Source organism: Chenopodium album, chromosome 3 (genome assembly GCF_948465745.1).
Source record: "Chenopodium album chromosome 3, dcCheAlbu1.1, whole genome shotgun sequence".
NCBI lineage: Eukaryota > Viridiplantae > Streptophyta > Magnoliopsida > Caryophyllales > Amaranthaceae > Chenopodium > Chenopodium album.
This window is the reverse complement of record NC_137836.1, coordinates 39047533-39064794: the sequence shown is the minus strand read 5'-3', so window position 1 is coordinate 39064794 and position 17262 is coordinate 39047533.

The following is a 17262-nucleotide window of genomic DNA, read 5'->3' as shown; positions in this document are numbered from 1 at the left end:
ATGTTAAAGTATAATAATAGCAAGATCCTAGGCATGATACTAACAAGATTAATAACAAACCCTAGCATGTTACTAAACATAAAAGATAAAATATTTAGCTCTAACATGATACTAACATGAATATTAGGAAAGAACATTGGAAGCATCACAGAAATCATAATAAGCATATTTGATATTATAATTTTTACCCTAAACATGATACTAGGAAGATCAAAACACCCTAACATGACATTAGGAATCATAATAACAACCTAGACATGATTTCTATATCATAAAATCAATAAATCAATTAAAGCACTTACTTGGATGCCTCGTACCTCTTTCTAATAAAAAATACACGCGTTAGTAACTTCACGGAGAATATAAAACAATTAAATTAAATAATTGAAATAGAGATTAAGAAAGTTTAGACTAGCTTTTTTTTGTAAAAAGCTAGGCTTAGAAAGAGAGAGAGAATCAAGAATTTCTTGATGAGAGTTGGTGAGAGAGAGAATTGATGATTGAAAACAGAATTTTAAGAGGCTATTTATAGAGAAAATCAACCGGATGTGATAAAAAAAACGAATCAGAGTTTCAACGAGAATAAAACACGATTAGCGCCAGCTGCTGGTCATTAGCGCCAGGCGCCAAGCCTTAGCGCCAGGCGCTAATGCTTGTCGTCAGGCGCTAATAATCAGTTTCACGCGTTTTTTGTTTTTATCATATCTTATGATCCGGAAGTCCAAATAAGGTATATAATATGTCGTTGGAAAGCTCTTGAAGTCTAATTTCCAACCCAATTAGAACCAAATTAAAATACTTTGTAGATAAAAAAATATGGCCGAAATAGTGGAAGGGTGTCAGTTTTGGATAGAGTTTCATATCTCATTCATATCTTTTTCGTTACAAATCGGATTTAATATTATAATATATCATTGGAAAGATAATTTCAAGATCTATCCAACCATATAAGATTTGGATAAATATTATGAGGCACAAAAATAATATCTGAATATAGTCCACTTCGTACAAAACAAGGATTTTAAAAAGGAGTAGTTTTATTCAATTTCATACTCTTTGAAACATAATTATCAATCCTAACTCCATTAGGATTTAAAAGAAACTTCTGGAGTATTTTAGAATACTATAATCAATCCTAATAGCTTTAGGAATGATAATTAATAATAGGCCCTCCTCTAGATCATTGGGCCGCATATAAAAACCAAATCTGGCCCAATTTAGTATTTTGGTCATAACTTCCTCATTATTCATCGGAATTGGGCTTATAATATATCGTTGGAAAGAAATTTTCAAGCCCCATCCAACTACACCATTATTGGACCCTTATAATGGACCAAACTAAACTTGAATGCACGTTTTTCATAAATAAGGTAATAAAAGAAATAATTTTAAAAACAGAAAGAAGAGATGTTTTAATAAAAACATCCTCATCACTATACTTTTCACACTTTCGCTTTGTTCGATAATCAAATGACATGAAAGGTATTCATCACTGGTTTTGGTTTTGGGGAGACACATTTGGGTGTCTACACCCGTGACACGGTGCCCCTGCTGTGACACGGGGCAATTCCGTGTCCTTTGCGCGTAAACCCTTCACGCGTTTTATTCCCCGTACCCTAAATATTTCCCGCGTCACACAAGTGTTCACCGTGTCACGGGGACTTGTCCCGTCTGACGATGCCAGGCACCGTGTCACGGTGCCCTCTGCCGTGTCGAGGTTTAATTTTTTAGGGTTTTTTTTATTATTTTTTTAGGGTTCTGTGTGTTCCCTCAGCACATTTTTTCTATAAATACCCCCTCATTTCTGATATACGGGGCATCAATTAATTCTCTATTTTTTTCTCTCCTCTATGCTCTAGCCTAAACACTAGCCTACCCTTCTTGTTTCAAAATTCCTTCTTCAAGCACTCCAAGGAGTCCATACTTTACTCGTGGTTCTGTCCTTAAGCCAAGGCGTGAAAGGTAGAACTGTTTGAGGGTTTGGCCCCAAATCAATTCTATTTAATTTAATTTAATTTAATTATCGTTTTATTATTATTTCCTTGAAGTTACTAACTCGTTTATTATTTTATAGTTGCAAGCAAACAGAATCAAAGTAAGAATTATGTTCCTTCTATTTCTATTATTCTAACGATTTTATATTTTTGGATTTATTGTTAAATTGCTTCCAATATTAATGTTTATTCTATTATTTTTTATGATCACCATATTGCATGTTTAAAGGGAATATGTAATTGAAAATCACGCCTAATAAGATAATTTGGACAACCGGTTTAGGTTCCTTTTTGATCTTGTTGATTAATTTAAGTGATCACAAATATTTTAGAATAATGTGTTGCATCAATATTAAACCAATTTAGATTCATAATAGTTTGGAGCAAATTGAATCTCTGTTTGTATGCCTTTGAGATCGCAGGAATCATTTCTTCGCTATAAGAATCGAGTAGAGGCCAATACGGGCGAATGTGACTCCATGACTCAATTCGTACCATCATCCCCGATCCTCCTTTCGTGGTTTCGAACCATATGGAGTTAGTAATCTCATGGATTATGAATGGGGTGTAACCTTCACGGGTCAATCGTTGTTGCCTATCGTTGTCCCTTTATCGTGGTTGCCTTTTATGATCCGTGAACAGTTTACAAGTTCCTTAAAAACTTGTTGGCAGCTCCCTACTTTCCTTGTCCCTAATCATATACGTCAATTCCCACTTCCTAAGAGTGCGAAGTATATTCACACATGCTTTAACATAGGCGCACATCGAACGACGCCTACAATTTGGCAACTCCACTAGGGAGGATTCTTGGTTATTTATCGATTTGAGTGATCGGTATTTAATTAAGATGAGTGGATGAGACTTGAAAGATTCTTGAAAAATATTCCTGTGATTAATTTGGCATTTTTTCATAAGCATAGATGTTTTAACGTCGCATTTATGTCTGTCCCGTAGGAAAAATTAAATAACTTGATTGTGTACGAAGGAAAACAGGGCACCAGTCAGATTTTCTGACTGCCGTGCCACGGCAGAATCTTCCGTGTCACGGTGCAGTACACCGTTTGACGGTGTGCAGCACTGTGGCACGGTGATCTATGGCGTGTCACGACAATCCTAAAATCAGTTCAGTGGCTTGTTTTCTCTTCTCACAGTCAACTTCCTTCGATTTTTCTGAAAAAACGTGTGTGTTCTACATGCGTCTTAGCCCCGGGGGATATAAGCTCTATCAACCCAAAAACGCTCATGGCAATAAGGGTTCATCCGAGTTATTAAATCCACCCAAACCATGGAGTCGAGTTTGATTTCATCACGAACTCGCGGAGCCGCCCAATGGCATACACCCTCAAGGGAGGTTGCCTTGCTAACGCGTCCAAACTCTTAACCATGGTACCCTTTGACACCCAAAGCTTGACCAATATTTGAACATAGATCTTAACCTTAGGTTGCGAACTCTTTTTACATCATCGTGACTAAATGCTACATGGTATGTTTGGTGCTAACCCTTATGTGTTTTCTCTTTTTGTTTAACCCATGACCGAGGGTTCTTATTTCCACATAGTAATTAGTACGGACTAAAATTGATTAAAATCTAGAAATTACACAAATTTAGGCCTGCAATTGCGCACCGTGTCACGGGAGGTTTGCCGCGCCACGGTGTGCAATGCCGTGGCACAGTGCATTGCCCCGTCTGACGGTGCTCTGTACCGTGTCATGACAGTCAGCACCGTGACACGGTGCCCAGGGGTTTTGTCTAGTCAACTTTTTTTGGTCTTCGTGCATGCTCATGTGGTTCGTATGTCTAGTTTGGTGTCCTGTCTAGCTGTACGGTCATAACACGTGTCCATAACCTTCACTTAATCACTCACATGTCGTGTTCACACACTTTTTCTGTTAGTCGTGCACCATTTCATGACCGTATTTTAGGGTAGTCTTGTGTCGTTTTTTTTGTGTTGTTTTTTTTTTCGGAGTAAGTCGGATGGTATCCTCCCACATTTAAAAAAAATAATAAAGTGAATTTCAAAATTCAAATTTTTTTTATTTCCGGATGGGTTAAGGTTAAGTTTGGTCATTAAAGGTGCGTTTGTTTCGGTGTCACATCACTTAGTCAAGAAGTAGGGGTAGATTGTTACGGTTCGAGTCAATACCTCAACAACCTCTTATACCAAAGAGGCGTACAAGGAAACCACCACAATCATCTCCACAAGATCCATCTCCAGTCTACTTTCAACCAATGGCTACTAAGGAAGATATCGAGAACATCAACAAGATAATTGAGATGTTGTCTAACATGATGCAAACACTCACCACTAGAGTCAACACGGTAGAGCAAGACAATCAAAACAATGTCACTGCCGCTGCAATGGACAAGATCAAGGAACAGATGAGTAAGATCTCTGAAGAGTTCACTTATGTGGAGCAGCCTGTCACCTCTTTGTCCATAAGGGACAAACTTCCTGAGAAGTTTTCCACGGCTGACATTCCCAAGTTCAAGCCTACTAATAATCCTCTTTTCCACTTGAAGGCCTTTTCTAGATCATGGCTCTTAAGGGATTAGATGTGACACTCTTCCCTACCATGTTCCTTCTTTCCTTGGAGCATGCCTGTCAATAGTGGTTCTACTCTCTGGAATTCAAACATGTTGCGACCTGGGAGGACGTTACTAAAAGCTTTATGAACCGTTACAAGTGTAACATCCAAGCCAAGACTTCTGAACGTGAACTCTCCATTCTCAAATAGAAGGAGAATGAAGGCTTCACTACTTACCTAAGCAAGTGGAGAGAAACAGCTGCGCTCTTGGTGGATCCTCCCAAGGAGAAAGAGATGGTTTGCCTGTTTATTGCAAATTTGACTCATAAGAACAAGCAACACTTGAAGTTTCTGCCTTTGAGTACCTTCGAAGCTGTGTACAATATTGGAATCAATATCGAAGATGGACTGATGAATTGAAGACTGCTGGTAGCAACAATAATAACAATAGTACTTGGAAAAACAAGAAGAACGACACTCCTTCTTCTTCGTCTTCCAAGCCCAATAATGCTACCAATAATGTTAATATCAATGATGTGCTGGCTCTTAATGCTCCCCCTCAAATATTTCAAAGGCAAAGGAGGGTTTACATGCCTTTGGGAATGACTTATGATGCTGCTTGTGATCGCTTGCATAGTCAAGGACTGATTATGCCAATTGGACCTTTTCTAGAACCTTGACCAGAGAACAGAATTGCTAGCTATGACCCCAATGCTCATTGCAAGTTTCATCAAGGAAAGGGTCATAATACTGAGAAGTGTTGGAGGTTAAAAGATGCGATCCAAGACCTGATTGATGCTAATCAACTTCTTGTCCCTCTAGGGGGCAAGAAGCCTAACATTCAAACAGGTCCTCTTTCTGATGCTTTGGCTCAGTTACGGTCACAAGAGAAACGATGGGGGCAATGCTAGCACAAGAGATCGAAATCAAGGAGAATGCAATTTACTATTTGAGCAAGAAACTTCAAGGATATGAGACACGATACACACCACTTGAAAAGTTGTGTCTCACACTTGTGTGGGCCGCATAGATATTAAGACATTACATGCTCACTCATACAGTGCATGTTGTTTCCAAGATGGATTCTCTCAAGTACTTGTTCGAAAAAGAAACACTCAATGGCAGATTATCAAGGTGGATAGTCAAAGGTTCTGCAGTTTCTAACTTCTTAGCAGATTTTCCGCTAGAAGAAGTTGAGAAAGAAGAAGATGAGTACAATTTCCCTAACGAAGATTTACTCATGACCGAAGATGATAGCTGGATGCTCTACTTTGACGGAGCTTCAAACAAAAAAGGTTGTGGTGTAGGGGTCTTGCTCGTATCACCCAATGAAGAGCATATCCCAATTTCCATGAAGCTCGACTTTGATGTCACCAACAATGCCGCAGAGTACGAGGCATGCATCTTGGGATTAGAAACAACTGTGGCCTTAGGAATTAAGAAGCTCAGAATCTATGGTGATTCATCACTAATTATTAACCATATCTCCAAGAGATGGAACCATATCTCCAAGAGATGGAAAGTGAGAAGTAAAAGTCTCGCTACGTATCAAGCTCATCTGGAAACTCTCACTGAGCAACTAGATGAAGTGGAATATACGTACTTGCCTAGAGAAGAAAACCTGTTTGCTGACGCACTGACTAAATTAACATCAATGGTGCGAATTCCAACAGACACAATCAGAATGCCATTGACCATAGAAAGAAGATATGAGCCGGCTTATGTTCACGCACTTGATGACGAACAAGAAGCACAAGAAGAAGATGAAGAACCATGGTATACAGATATCCTTAACTACGTGACAAAAGGAGAATACCCTCCTAATATACTGATAAGAGGGCATACCATGCTTTGAGGCTCCTGGCCTCATAGTATGTGCTCATCAGGGGATAACTCCACAAGAGGACTACACTAGGGAGAAATTTCTTATGCATAGCCAAGAAAGAAGCACACAAAACCATGGAAAACCTTCACGCACCAGTAGAAAAATACAAAAAGGCATCCCCATAAAGGCACTGGTTCACGCCAAATCGGTGTCATAAACTGGCCTAAAATTGGGCGCAATTTTCTACAAATAGAAAAGGCACCGGTTCAGCCCAAACCAGTGCCAAAAATGAAAATGGCACCGGTTTGAACCGATGCCAATTGAACCGGTGCCATTTTAAAAAAAAAAAAAACGCGGCCTTATACTTTCTTTCTTCTTCCTTCTCTCTTTCATTTCACTGTTTCATTCGATCCCTATTCCCTTAGCTTATTGCACTCTCGTTCTGCATTTTCCCACCACCATTACAGCTGCCACCATCGCCGGCCACCAGCCCCACCCTTCTCTTTCTCCCCTGACCGTGTTTTCCTCCCCTGTTCCTTCTCTTTCTCTATTCAATTTCAAGTGGGTTGTGAAGGTGTTGAAGCTAAGCCGCGCCACCACCTGCTCGCCGCGCCGCAGTGCTTCTGTTGCCCTGTGGTCGCCCCGCCGTGCTTCTGCTGCCCTAAGCTCGCCGTGCTGCTGCTGCCCTCTTCCACCACCGAGTTAATTACCTCACTAAGTTCAAGGTTTTTCCTATTTTTTATTTCACAATTATTTTCTAATTATGTACTTATATTATTGTGTTTTGCATGTTGAATCATTTTTTGCAAATTAAAATTTAGGTTTGAATATAATTATACTCTATTTTTTCTCAATTTTAGGTTGTTTTATTGGGAATTTGTGAAAATATTAGTGATTTTTCTCAATTAGTTGGATTTTATTATGTTTTAATGGTTAATTTAATGTGTTTTGGTGGATAATTTTGAAATAATTATAGAATATATATTAACCTTGGTACTTAAATAGGTGAAATTTGGTATGTTACTTTTAATGGTTAATTTGAAGTTGTTTTGATGGATTATTTTGAATAAGTTAGAGATTAGTGAACTTTGTTATTAAATTAGTTGAATTTTGGAATGTTTAAATGGTTAATATTAAGCTGTTTTGATGGGTATATTTGAATAAATTTGAGATTAGTAACCTTGCTTGTTACTAAAGTAGATGAATTTTGGAATGGGTGAATGGTTACTTTTAAGTTGTTTTGATGGGTATTTTGAAAAAATTAGAGATTAGTAACCTTGTTAGTTTAGCAATTTTGAATAAATTAGATGAATTAAAGTAGTGAATACATTGTTTAGCAATTGTTAGTTCGATGAATGATGTGTTTTAGCTTATAAATAAATTAGTGAATTGACATGTTATGAGAAAGATATAGTACATACCTAATATTTAACCTAATTTTTGTTTATTGTTTTTTTTAATAGATTTGTGAATTGAAGCACGAGTTTAGCTTGAGGACTACATATTGAGCTCAAGTGGGTAGTTGCTATATTGGTATGACTTATAAACTTTACTTAGCTATATTTCTTTCTATTTATCCATTTAATAAAAGTTTATTCATGAAATTGCAACTTGTGTATTGTTTAATTGCAAATAAATACAACAATATATAGAATACTTGCATCATCATATGCCTAGATACCCGTTCAAGGCTTTCTCATTAGGAGAAAGTCTTGAATAGTCCCTGGTTGGGACTGTTCTTGAATGTGTACTCTCACTTAGGTGGTGAATGTATGTTTTCTTTTCGATTTTAAGGAACATCTTGGCTTACCATTTCCTCACTATGTTCTCTAGGTACATATGTGGGTAATTAATTATCTACATCGTGTACTTGGAGAACTAGGGGGAAATGCTGCCGGATTTTCCTTAAAATTGGAAAGTTGACATACATTCACTAGTGAGAGTAGACATTCAAGGATGGGTTAGGTTTGAGTGATAAGGACCCTTTGGAAACATGCATTTTTTCACTATATGAATGGTATATTCACGTTTTGTACTTGAATTTGATTTACATAATATATGTAGCAATTACACATTATTCATTATATGTTGCTTTATATGTTTAGAGACAATTTACTAAATGGAGAAGGATCGTGGTTGGATGTATGGTAGACGCGATACATTGGAATTTTAGAATGGGGCTCAAGAGTTTTGCGAGAGGGCTTTAGCTTATCAACGCAAACTGGGTGGCAAAGGCTTTTATTGTCCTTGTGTTGATTGTAATAATGTGAATGTGGTCGATAGTGTTGAAATCATTAGAGATCATGTATTATGTCGTGGGTTTAGGCATTTATACCATGTGTGGATTTGGCACGGAGAAAGTGGAGAGTACAGTGGGGATCTTGATCGGAATGATGTGCGTGTTAGAAGCAATGAGATTCATGTGGACGAGAAATACGAGAATGATGACTATGATGTTGATAATGGTGAGGATGGAGCCGATGATGATCAGGCGGATGAGGTCAAGGATGAACAAGTGGATGAGATGTTGCATAGTGTTGAAGGTGGAGTGTTTGAGTTATTATCGGAGACTTCCAAAAAGCCTTTGTATCACGGGTGCAAAAAATACTCCAAACTATCGGCCGTGCTAACACTTTTCAACATTAAGTCGAAGCATGGGTGGTCGAATATCATTTTTACTTCTTTGTTGACCGCATTAAGTGATATGTTGCCTGATGGGAATGAAATTCCTAAGTCTTACTATTACGCAAAGAAGCTCATGTGTCCCTTTGGTTTGGAGTATAAGAAGATACATGCGTGTCCTAATGACTGTATTCTGTATCGAAATGAGTATGAACAGCTGCAGGAGTGTCCACGATGCAAGCGGTCGCGGTACAAGCGCATGAGTTGCAATCCTGGCACGGAGGGACCTCCTGCTAAGGTGTTGTGGTATCTTCCCATTATTCCAAGGTTTAAGCGTCTGTTCTCAATACCAAAAGACACTAAAAACTTGAGGTGGTATGCAGAGGGAAGAAAGAAAAACAGAATGCTGAAGCATCCAACTAACTCTCCACAGTGGAAGAACATTGATTTGAAGTTTGACGAATTTGGTGACGAATTTAAGGCTTGGGTTGTGCACGGATGGGATGAATCCATTTGGCACTCTTAGTACCCAACACAACATATGGCCGGTACTTTTAGTGATTTATAATTTGCCTCCTTGGCTGTGCATGAAACGTAAGTATGTAATGCTTTCATTGCTAATAATTGGTCCTAAGCAACCTTGAAACGACATAGATGTTTACTTGCGCCGCTTATTGACGACTTGAGAAAGATGTGGGACGAAGGGGTTTCCGTTTTCGATGCTCATCAGAATGAGATGTTCACATTGCGTGCAACCCTTATGTGGACCATGAATGACTTCCCTGCATATGGTAACTTGTGTGGGTACAAGGTCAAAGGGAAAAAAGCATGCCCCATATGTATTGATGACACATCAAGCATACACCTGACTCATTCTCAAAAAGATGTCTACCTACGGACTTGAAGGTTCCTTAGGCGTGATCACCCGTACCATAGGCAGAAAAAGGCTTTCGATGGAACAGTGGAAGAGGATATTGTGCCTAGACCATTGACTAGTGCTGAGATTAGTGCTCGGGTGAAAGGGATATGAACGGTGTTTGGAAAATCAGAAAAAACTGTGGTCTCAGCTGCTCTGTTTAAGAAAGAATCAATCTTTTGGAAGCTTCCGTACTAGAGAGAACATGACATTAGGCATTGTCTTGATGTGATGCATATAGAGAAGAATGTGTGTGATGCTCTTTTGGGAACGCTTATGAATATCCCAGGCAAAACAAAGGACGGAAAGGGTGCACGGTTAGATTTAAAAGAGATGGGGATTCGTCCAGAATTGTGGCCTCAAGAAAAGGTTAGAAAGGGGAAGGAGCCGAGAATAGAAGATGAAAATGTTTCGAAAAAAGGGAAGGAGAAGAGCAAGGGAAAGGGAAAGGCCAAAGATGCGTCAAAGAAAGAAGTTGAGGGTAAAGGGAAGGATGAAAAGAATTATTTACCCCCGGCTTGCTATACATTGTCAAGGGTAGAGAAATTTATGTTTTGTGCATGTCTGTACGACATTAAGGTTCCATCAGGGTACTCATCTAACATGAAAAGATTTGTAACCTTAAATGGAGAATTGAAGTTGACAAGTATGAAATCCCATGATTGTCACATTATGATGCAAGAATTCCTGCCGATTGCAATCCGTGGTATTCTACCGAAACACGTGAGGGAAGCGATTACAAGCCTTTGTTCGTTTTTCAATACAATTTGTAGCAAAGTTCTTGATCCTTGTACACTAGATGCTTTGCAAGCAGATGTGGTTGTGACTTTGTGCAAATTTGAGATGTATTTCCCACCCTCATTTTTTGACATAATGGTTCATCTGGTTTTTCATTTGGTGCGTGAGATTAAGTTGTGCGGTCCAGTGTTCATGAGGTGGTGCTACCCTTTTGAAAGACACATGGGTACATTACAAGATAAAGTACGGAACCGGGCTCACCCTGAAGTAAGTATGATGCAAGGGACCGTGGGTGAGGAGATAGGTAACTTTGTGGCGGACTACATAGCCCTTGCTCAACCTATTGGTCTTCCTACTTCTCGACATGAAGGTAGACTTGATGTTCATGGCACAATTGGGTCAAAACGAATGTCACCATACCGAGATCAGTTCTTACAAGCACACCTTTATGTGTTGCACCATGTTTCAGATGTGCACCCATATTTAGACGAGCACATGGCTAGTTTGCGTGACGAATTTCCATCCAAAGGTGAAAGGGCACTTATGTAGTTGCATAATAAGAGGTTTGTTAATTGGTTTCGTGATCGAGTAATGAGTGGATTAGATGATACTAATGTGACCGATACAGTACGGTGGCTTGCATACGGTCCTAGGGATGATGTCCGTTCATTTGAGAGATATGACATCAATGGGTACACTTTTTGGACCGAGGGTCGTGATTTGAAATCTTCCTCCACCCAAAACAGTGGTGTAACTCTTGTGGCATTGTCAAGGGAGTTTGCAAGTTCTAAGGATAAATCACCTGTCGATGCAGAGTTGTCATACTATGGTCGAATTCAAGAAATATGGGAGCTTGATTATTGTGACTTCACGGTTGCTCTTTTCAAGTGTAATTGGGTTGATAATATCAAGCGTAACGTCAAATATGAGGACTTTACTCTTGTAGATCTTGGCCACTTGAATGATAGTGCGGAACCATTTATCCTTGCATCTCAAGCTAAGCAAGTGTTCTACGTAACTGACCCAATGGATTTAAAATGGTCTATAGTGCTAGCTGGAAAAAGAAGAATCATAGGCATTGGAGATGTTGAGGATGAGGAAGAATATGATGCGTTTGATGATTCAGCACCTTTCACTGTTCCTAGATCTGTTGTACTAAATGACATAGACAACGAAGCAGGTTATATGCGATCAGACTCAACGAAGGAATTTCAGATTGAGGTGGTTTGATTAAAAGTTAGTAATGGTTTCATTGCAAATATAGTTTAGTTATCATGTATATAGGAGCTTAATTAGGCAAAAATGACCATAAAATAACATATTTGTAGTTTGAAATTGCCTAAGTGTACTCATTATCATGCATATACAAGGTTATAGGACCATAAGTAGGTGAAAATGGCTTAAATAGCTTCTACTTAACCCAATTCTTTTGGTTTGTGTATGAACTAACATTTATTCATTCTAACAACATGTAGTCATTATATTTAACATGTTTGTAGTTTGAAATTGCCTAAGTGTACTCATTATCATGCATATACAAGGTTATAGGACCATAAGTAGGTGAAAATGGCTTAAATAGCTTCTACTTAAATTTGAACCAAGTGTGGAGAATGACCCTTTCACCATGGCTTAGGGAAGGCCATACCATCCAGGACGAGTAGTAGGTTCAGGAGGGTCATTGCTTGGATGGAATAAGGTGATGGGTCCCGAATACAAAAAAAATCGGGTAGATCTCGAGCCAGTGTTAACTCACCGGGGGAGTTGGATGCCAAGGTGGCATCAATTAAGGAACAAGTACGCAACGAGTTAGTTGGTGAATTGAATGCTTGGGCGAAGCTGATGAACTTACCGACTTTGCTGTTCCTCACGAGTACCCCGGTCGACTCATGTTCTGAACCAAAAGGACAAGGAAAAGGTGATAGACATGGAGGAGATGAGATACGTGGTGAAGATGTGCCACCTGAGGTAAAATCAATTGGGTTATTAAAAGTTTTAAAATACTGAGTTAATTGAGATTTTAGGTGCAATGATTGATGTATTGTTGCAGGTTCCTACTCCTACACATGCGGACTCGAGGGAGCTTGAAAATCCAACACCGCATGAATTTCCAGAGTTACAGGTGATTTGTAACCCTCTACCTTAATGAATTTTGTTCTATTATCTATGCTGTTGTAAAAGTCCTATTTAACTATCTTCTTTTTATATATATACTTGTGTAGGAAGACACCCAGTGTGCACTTCTAGCCCCGGGGAATGCAAATAGTACGGCGTTGAGTTGGGTGGCGTATGGTAGTGCCCAACCGACGACGGGTGCTACGGCGGGGCCACATCATTACTCGGTTGGGATCGATTCAGTGGTTGCGGGGTTCGAAGACATCCCACTACCCGTACCGATAGAGGAGGTTGAGATAACAAAGCTTTGGCAAGCTATAGGTAGCTTTGATGATTGGTCACGTGCATGGGTCAAGTTGATTAATAAGGAGGTAAATTATTTATTTCTTAATTTTTGTAAGTGTTAAATAACCGTTAGACACTCTAAAAATAAAACCGCCAAAATAGCACGACTCCCCGGCCCCCATCTCCGATGTCGTGGCAGCGGCGGCCACGGCTGGTGCTCCCTACGCTGCTCCGGCATCCGGAGCGGTTGCCCGGGCAGCTCAGACCTCAGGAGCCGCTGCCCGGGCAGCTCCGGACTCGGCAGCCATTGCCCGGGCAGCTCCGGACTCGGCAACCGCTGCCGGGGCTGCTCCGGCATTAGAATCACGCAGCCTCGGGAGCGGCTGCAATGGCTGAAGCAGCACCGATAGCCGGCTGCCTTGGCTGCACCAGCCCCGACAGCGGCTGCCTGGGGTGCAGAAGTCCCGACAGCGGCTGCCTGGGCTGCTGCACCCCAGGCAGCCGCTGTCGGGGCTGCTGCACCCCAGGCAGCCGCTGCCAGGGCTGCTGCAGCCTCGGCAGCCTGCTGCCATGGCAGCCGCCTGCCGAGGATGCTACAGCCTTGGCAGGCGGCTTCCGTGGCTGCTATGGCCTCGGCGCGGGCTGGCTTTGCTGTTCCGACAGCGGGGGCGGCTCCCTCGGGTGTTCCGGTTTGGCAGAACTTGCATATTTAAAAAAAAAAAAAAATTAGAGCAATTTTATTTATTTTTTTAAAAAAAAAACTCTGCGGAATGGCTTTTCGCATGCCTATTTTCTTCAGTTCTAACCTTATAAACTCCTTGCATCCCAAAACATCTCATAATTACATATTTATAAGTGGTTGTTAGTTGAAATTACATAAAAATCACTAAGTTCTAAGGTTTTGGGTCCAATTCATCAAAATAAAGCCATTTTAAGCCAAAAAGGCTTCTTACTTGCCTATTTTCTTCATTTCTCAACTTATAAACTCCTTGCATCTCAAAACATCTCATAATTACATATTTATAAGTGGTTGTCAGTTAAAATTACATAAAAATCGCTAAGTTATAAGGTTTTGGGTCCAATTCATCAAAATAAAGCCATTTTGAGCCAAAAAGGCTTCTCACTTGCCTATTTTCTTCATTTCTCAACTTATAAACTCCTTAGATCTCAAAACATCTCATAATTACATATTGATAAGTGGTTGTCAGTTGAAATTACATAAAAATAGCTAAGTTCTAAGGTTTTGCGTCCAATTCATCAAAATAAAGCCATTTTGAGCCAAAAAGGCTTCTCACTTGCCTATTTTCTTCATTTCTCAACTTATAAACTCCTTGCATCTCAAAACATCTCATAATCACATATTTATAAGTGGTTGTCAGTTGAAATTACATAAAAATAGCTAAGTTCTAAGGTTTTGGGTCCAATTCATCAAAATAAAGCCATTTTGAGCCGAAATGGCTTCTCACTTGCCTATTTTCTTCATTTCTCAACTTGCAAACTTATTCATTCTCAAACCATATCATAATTAAATATTTATAAGTGATTGTGAGTTGAAATTGCATAAAAGAAGCAAAGTTCTAAGTTGTTTGGCGTATTTCATCAAAATAAAGCCATTTTGAGCCGAAATGGCTACTCACTTGCCTATTTTCTTCATTTCTCAACTTATAAACTCCTTGCATCCCAAAACATCTCATAATCACATATTTATAAGTGTTTGTCTGTTGAAATTACATAAAAATTGCTAAGTTGTAAGGTTTTGGGTCCAATTCATCAAAAGAAAGCCATTTTGAGCAAAAATGGATTCTAACTTGCCTATTTTCTTCATTTCTCAACTTGCAAACTTATTCATTCTCAAACCATATCATAATTACATATGTATAAGTGATTGTGAGTTGAAATTGCATAAAAGAAGCAAAGTTCTAAGTTGTTTGGCACATTTCATCAAAATAAAGCCATTTTGAGCCGAAATGGCTACTCACTTGCCTATTTTCTTCATTTCTCAACTTATAAATTTATTCATTCTCTAACCATATCATAATTACATATTTATAAGTGGTTTTCAGTTGAAATTACATAAAAATCGCTAAGTTTTAAGGTTTTGGGTCCAATTCATCAACATAAAGCCATTTAGAGCCAAAATAGCTTCTCACTTACCTATTTTCTTCATTTCTCAACTTATCAAATCCTTGCATCTCAAAACATCTCATAATAACATATTTATAAGTGTTTCTCAGTTGAAATTACATAAAAATCACTAAGTTCTAAGGTTTTGGGTCCAATTCATCGAATTATAGCCATTTTTAGCCGAAATGGCTTCTCACTTGCCTATTTTCTTCATTTCTCAAATTGAAAACTTATTCATTCTCAAACCATATCATAATTACATATATATAAGTGATTGTGAGTTGAAATTTCATAAAATTAGCAAAGTTCTAAGTTTTTTTGCGCATCTCATCAAAATAAAGTCATTTTGAGCCAAAATGGCTACATACTTGCCTATTTTCTTCATTTCTCAACTTATAAATTTATTCATTCTCAAACCATATCATAATAACATATTTATAAGTGGTTGTCAGATGAAATTACATAAAAATCGCTAAGTTCTAAGGTTTTGGGTCCAATTCATTAAAATAAAGCCATTTTGAGCCAAAAGGCTTCTCATTTGCCTATTTTCTTCATTTCTCAACTTATTAAATCCTTGAATCTAAAAACATCTCATAATCACATATTTATAAGTGGTTGTCAGTTGAAATTACATAAAAATCACTAAGTTCTAAGGATTTGGGTCCAATTCATCAAAAGAAAGCCATTTTGAGCCGAAATGGCTTCTCACTTGCCTATTTTCTTCATTTCTCAACTTGAAAACTTATTCATTCTCAAACCAGATCATAATTACATATGTATAAGTGATTTTATGTTAAAATTGCATAAAAGAAGCAAAGTTCTAGGTTTTTTGGGGCATTTCATCAAAATAAAGCCATTTTTAGCCGAAATGTCTACTCACTTGCCTATTTTCTTCATTTCTCAACTTATAAATTTATTCATTCTCTAACCATATCATAATTAAATATTTATAAGTGGTTGTCAGTTGAAATTACATAAAAATCGCTAAGTTTTAAGGTTTTGGGTCCAATTCATCAAAATAAAGCCATTTAGAGCCAAAATAACTTCTCCCTTGCCTATTTTGTTCATTTCTCAACTTATAAAATCCTTGCATCTCAAAAAATCTCATAATCACATATTTATAAGTGTTTTTCAGTTGAAATTACATAAAAATCATTAAGTTCTAAGATTTTGGATCCAATTCATCGAAATAAAGCCATTTTGAGCCGAAATGGCTTCTCACTTGCCTATTTTCTTCATTTCTCAAATTGAAAACTTATTCATTCTCAAACCATATCATAATTACATATGTATAAGTTATTGTGAGTTGAAATTGCATAAAAGAAACAAAGTTCTAAGTTTTTTGGTGCATTTCATCAAAATAAAGTCATTTTGAGCCACAATGGCTACATACTTGCCTATTTTCTTCATTTCTCAACTTATAAATTTATTCATTCTCAAACCATATCATAATCACATATTTTTAAGTGGTCGTCACTTGAAATTACATAAAAATCGCTAAGTTCTAAGGTTTTGGGTCCAATTCATCAAAATAAAGGCATTTAGAGCCAAAATAGCTTCTCACTTGCCTATTTTCTTCATTTCTCAACTTATAAAATCCTTGCATCTCAAAACATCTCATAATCACATATTTATAACTGGTTGTTAGTTGAAATTACATAAAAATCATTAAGTTCTAAGGTTTTGGGTCCAATTTATCGAAATAAAGCCATTTTGAGTTGAAATGGCTTCTCACTTGCCTATTTTCTTCATTTCTCAAATTGAAAACTTATTCATTCTCAAACCATATTATAATTACATATTTATAAGTGATTGTGAGTTGAAATTGCATAAAAGAAGCAAATTTCTAAGTTTTTTGGCGCATTTCATCAAAATAAAGTCATTTTGAGCCACAATGGCTACATACTTGCCTATTTTCTTCATTTCTCAACTTATAAATTTATTCATTCTCAAATCATATTATAATCACATATTTATAAGTGGTTGTCAGCTGAAATTACATAAAAATTGCTAAGTTCTAAGGTTTTGGGTCCAATTCATCAAAATAAAGCCATTTTGAGCAAAAAAGGCTTCTCACTTGCCTATTTTCTTCATTTCTCAACTTATAAACTCCTTGAATC